Source organism: Cydia strobilella, chromosome 26 (assembly GCF_947568885.1).
Source record: "Cydia strobilella chromosome 26, ilCydStro3.1, whole genome shotgun sequence".
NCBI classification, from domain to species: Eukaryota; Metazoa; Arthropoda; class Insecta; order Lepidoptera; family Tortricidae; genus Cydia; species Cydia strobilella.
The window spans coordinates 4,714,276-4,720,306 of NC_086066.1; positions in this window are offsets into that span (position 1 = coordinate 4,714,276).

Consider the following 6,031-nt stretch of genomic DNA (forward strand, 5'->3'; position numbering starts at 1 on the left):
TGTGAAGTTGCGGTCTCTGTCCAAAATATGTTCATAATTTTGGCATGCCGCTAGGAGTTCATCAATAGAATTTATTTTGTTGAGTGCAACAAAAACTGAGTAAGAAGGACGTATGTTTCTCAGGAGGATTGCCAGTTGTTCAGATTCCAGCAATTGCTTATTAAGGCGAGAGAACATGCCGTGCATAATGGAGACGTAGATAACGATCGCTTCACTTTCACCTTGCGTTCTAGCGTGAATAGCAGTCAAAAGTTTGTGATCGTAGTCCGTATTTCCGAAATCTCTAACTAATAAGTTAGAAATATCGTCCCAGGAAAGATCTGGTTTACGGATTTTTTGAAAGCGTATCCAATGAAGGGCTTTATCAGTGAAGATTTCAAACACTAACTCAGCAAGACGTTCCTTTTTAAGGTTGCGAGAGGTGCTGAATTCTTGTACCTTTTGAAGAAAAGATTTTGGGCAAGAGTCACCATTATAAGCAAGTTTCCTCAGCTCAGAGATTACGTTCGAAGGAGAAACAATTTGGAAGGTCTGTTGGCCGAGAGGAGATTTTAGTTGTTGGGAGTTAGAAGTAGCTAATGATGTCTCAGAGGTCTCGGGCGCGGGAGCGTGTTGGGAAAACTGAGGGGTAGATTCCGCTGATTCAAATAGTAAGCCTTCATAACTGTTCTCCAAAACCTTGAATCTTTCAGAGAGAGTGTTAAGATTATCTGCAAAAGGAGAGTCATGATCTAGATCAATACGATTAAATCTATAATGTAAGTGATTGATAAATGATTCCAACCTTTTAGTTGCATATAGCGAAGGTTTCGCTTGAAGCTGCTCAATTTTTGCTTGTATGAAGGTAAGGCAAGTCTCAATCTGTAATAAATCTTCCTGTGGAGGAATAATGGAATTAAGTACCTCCGATGCGGGTTGCGATTGACCCAAAACCTCTGCTTGCTTTTTCAAGGCAACCAAGTTTTCCCTAGGTTCCTCTAACCTAATGCGAACCTCATATTCTAGCTCTGCTTTGTTTAGATTAGCGTATTTAATGGTGCGTGCCATATTTGACTAAAGAAATAAAAATAAAAAAAAATTAAACAGAAAGAGGCCGAAAAGTTTTTTAAGATTTAAAGACACGGATTCTGTCTATAATTTAGAATTTAGTGGGTTAAGAAAGCCGGTAAATTTAAAAGTTGGGCGCCAAAACTGTCACGTTACTCCCTCCTCCACGTATATTGGAGGAGTGAGTAACGGAGCTGGGAGTGAGGAGGTAGAAAGGAAAAGATAGATATAACAGGGGTAGGTTCTTTATTTAACGGCTATTGTCTAAATATGACACGCTACAGATGGTTTAAATTACAAAAAGAATAAAATAAAGTTTATAGTCGCGCTAATAGCACGTGCAAGGCAGGAGCACGCACACGGATAGGCGCGCTGATAGCACGCGCAAGGTGAGGCGCGCTGGTAGCACGCGCACAGTAAGGCGCGCAGATAGCACGCGCAAAGGTAAGGCGCGCAGATAGCACGCGCAAGGTGAGGCGCGCTGGTAGCACGCGCACAGTAAGGCGCGCAGATAGCACGCGCAAGAGTAAGGCACGCAGATAGCACGCGCAAAGGTAAGGCGCGCAGATAGCACGCGCAAAGGTGAGGCGTGCTGGCAGCACGCGCACAGTAAGGCGCGCTGGTAGCACGCGCACGGTAAGGCTCGCTGGGTAAGGCGCGCTGATAGCGCGCGCACGGTAAGGCGCGCTGGGTAAGGCGCGCTGATAAGCACGCTCTTCAAAGAGGCGAGGCGCAGTGACAACACGCGCCTGTTGAGGCGAGGCGCGCCGATAGCGGGCGAGGCGCGGTGACAGCACGCGCCTGTTGAGGCGAGGCGCGCCGATAGCGCGCGCCTAGGAGACGAGGCGCTCCGCTAGAGCAACTGCAAAGCACCACCGGACTTGGGTGCGTGCAGAGAGCGCCAGACTTCGCCAGGAACACAGGTAACCTTTTAATGAGCGCGATCGAGGGTTTCTTGATGGTGCGGGGCCTGGCTTGGCCCCGCACGGACCCTTACAACTGATGTTCCTTTGTTGGGAACTAGAAGCAAACTGAATTCAGATGTCCGCTGGGCCGCTTATATAGCTAGCAATAACATTTTCTAGAATTCTTCTTTACTTCGTTATTAATTTTGAAAATATTTGAAAATATTTGTTCACCAGTAACAATTTTTAGGTAAAATTTAGAACAAACTACTTGAAAACTATACGACCTAAACTTCATGCTAAGGAATTTAGAGTAATTTAATAGTTTGACGGATTATGTCGAAACAAAGAAACAAATATGTCAAGGAAAATTTATAGTGAATTTTAGGTCGATTAGCTTTGAAATTATTATAAAAACATGAAATGATTAGAAAAACAGCAAGGTAAGTTTCAGGAATTATGAAACAGCAAGCGGGGCAGAGGTTTCAGACTTCGCACGCGACAGGAAAGTTCGCGAGAGCTTTAAGCATCTCCGTAACGTTATCCTGTGATTTTCAGGCGCAGATCAAGAAAATAGTAATTTAATTGGAGCCAGGGAATGCAATTTTAAAAGGTTCGATCAATTGGATTCTTACGCTAGAAACCAAAGAAGGGAGGAGTTACAGAGAAGTAATCCAGGCATGCAAGGTAAAACACTACAGCAGTAGGGCGTAGCGCACGTAGAGCCAGAAACCTTTTCGCATATCCAAATGTCCGCACCTATCACGTTTCAAACGCACCCACGTACCGAGCAATAGAATTACTAAATAACTTCTTAGCTTCAATCCAAAACGCAGACATATTCGCAGACAAGTGGCCGTCCTTACAAAGTAGTGTCAGGATTTTTTTAAACTCTACCTATGTAACTTTGTAGTATGTATGTTTAATTTAAGTTCCTAGAGATACTCGTAGTTCGAAAAATGTATACATGTTTATGATACTGACTATGTATTAACAGTATAAGTGTCTTGGCGTAGGTCGCTGTAAACTTATACTTGTGTTTGTTTGAATAAAGAATATGGAATTTTAAGGTTTATGACAAAATAATTAAATAAAGCTAAATCTGGTTTTTATTAAATTCTCAAACCATTTATTTAATGATAATTAATATCGAACGAACCATTATTATGAGCGTTTTACGTTTTGTTATCTGTCAAGCCATCCAAGGTCAAATTACTTTCCCCACTAGTGGATAAAATGCGTTTTTCCCCGCTTGTTTTAAAGGATAAAAGACGGCTTTCCGAGCTAGTGAGGGGAAAAGTAAATTACGTAGACGTTTGCGAATATCTCAGTGTTGAGACTGTCAGTGACTCATGGTACGCGTACTGTTTAATTAAAAAATAATAGGATTGAAAGTACAATTTTAAAATACCTACTTATCAATTAAATAATTTAGTATGTAAGGATCTATGATATATATGTTATTCGAGCGAGGGTCTACGGCCAAATGGGCTGAGTTTCGGTCCTTGCTGCCTGAGGTAGGGGTCCCGTTGTGTTATCAGCAGCAGTAGGCCGAGCACATGATTGGCGCGACAGTATCTCGCCGCGAGATAGACTACCCGTCTTTTGCTAACTGTATGAATTAAAGGGGGACGGATAGTCTATGTCGCGGCGAGATACTCTCGCGCTAATCATGTGCTAGCCCGGCTGGGCCATCGCGAGCGCGAGCTTCTGGCCGAAGGATGTGGTACTTCGGCGGTTCCGCGGGAATCTGCCGAATTCCACATCGCAAGAGAAAACTGTGTCGCTGACATGATTTTTTTAGCTTAAGTATATGATTTTTATTGTATTTTGTTGAGGTATTTAGAACCAATACAAAGTATCATAATAACAACCGGTGTAGCGGTTACGAAGAAATTAACAAATTACGATTTTTTACTTGGAGCAGCCTGTATGTGTTAGTAGCTCCTGAGGTAATAAATAGTATGAAACCTTCTTCGATCTTTTTGATTATCTTTTTTATTTATGTCACTAATTTCTGATTTTTATTTCAAGTAACATAATACGAGTATTATAAATGTGAAAGTGTGTCTGTATGTCTGTTACCTCTTCACGCTGACTGAACCAATTTAGTTGAAATTTGGTATATAGATAATTCGAGTCCCCGGGGAAGGACATAGGGTAGTTTTTATCCCAGAAGTCATTCTTTAAGGAGGTGAAAAGGGGGGTGGAAGTTTGTATGGGGAATCGATAAAAAGCAGATTGGATAAAAAATTAGCTACCCAAATTACTAACTCCACGCAGACGAAGTCGCGGGCAAAAGCTAGCATTACTAATGCGAAAGTAACTCTGTCTGTCTGTTACCTCTTCACGATGAAACCGCTGAACTAATTTAGTTGAAATTTGGCATGGAGATAGTTTAAGGCCCGAGGGAGAACATAGAATAGTTATTATCTGAGAGACCTCCCCGAGGTCCTACTCAACATCAAAGGTCTGATAGGATTCCTCGAGGAGCTGGGCTGGCAGGACTAGCCCCCCCCCCCCCTCCCCCCCATGTCACTCAAAATAGGCGCCAGTCGTCGAGTTGCGGAAAAATCGCCCGAACTACAATACAATACAATAGTTATTATCAATGATCATCATCATCATAATCACGCAGATGAAGTCGCGTACAGCAGTTACAAAGAAAAAAAGATTATGTCCAATATATTAACAACACAATTTAGATTTAATTTGCGCAAAAATTAATTTTAAATTTGGGTATTTTGTCTTAGTATCTCCAAACGGTTTGGAGATACACAACTTTGGTCCCAATTTCTCGACTATAGGTGTATATATTATGCCATCTTACTAAGAGTGGTCAAGGCCGGTTCGAATCCGGCCTTCACCACTGGAGGGGCGTCGTCACTTTTTAGGGTTACGTACCCAAAGGGAAAAAACGGGACCCTATTACTAAGACTCCGCTGTCCGTCTGTCAGTTGAAATTTTCACAGATGATGTATTTCTGTTGCCGCTTAACGCCTATAACAATAAATACTAAAAAGCGGAACCCTCGGTGCGCGAGTTTTTTCTTTAATATGACAGTTTATGGCTTGGAAATAATTTTGTAAAGGGTTCGAAACGTCGCGATCGCGATGTATTTTAAATTCATACTACGCTATATTTTTATCCTTTTTTTATTTTATTTTATTTTATTTAACATTAAGTTTTTGGGTTGTGCAATAGTAATATTTTTTAATGATATATTAGGCAAACGAGCAGACGGATTACCTAATGGTAAGCGATTACCGCCGCCCATGGAGATCTGAAACACCAGAAATTGAAAATGATTAAAATTAAAATTTCAATTTTTGATTGAAATTTCTTTATATTTCAACAAAGAGTGGTAGCGCCATCTGTGCGAGAATCAAATTTTTTTGATCGTTCGATCGATGCCTCGGAAGGTTTAGATTTATTTATTTCAGGATAAAATTTACACTATAAATTTGCATCAATGTCAAAATTATGCTTATCTTCTTATCATGATCGTCAAACATTACATACTAAAAAATACAAAATAAATTAAAATAATTTTCTCTCGGAATAAGGATCGTTATATAAGTATGTATAAACAAAAACATGTCAAAAATTTATGTCAATCTAAGCAATTTAGAATCATCATTAAATTTATTAGACTTTATTCATCTTATACATATACGGAGTTATATAGGTCTTTGATTTCAATTTCTAGCAACGAAAACTAGTCCCAGACATAGATAAAATATTAGTATGGATGGATTAGTAGGGATAGTAGGGATTACAATATTTTGACACTTAAGTATATGGAACAATAAATAGTATTCATATCATATCATACCGTTTATTTTCATAATAGGATTTTACAATCGCGATTTTTTTATTAACTTTTTTACCAAATTGTTTAACTTTTATTTTATTTTTAAGTATTTCTTTTTGGAATTTTAAATTATAGTTTGATATGGATCTACGACTGTACGTATTGCCTGAAATAAAACTATTTTTATTTTTAAGTACGATAATTCAATTCCACACCTGACAACCCTAGCTACAACACATTAGTACATGACAATCCTTCGATACGA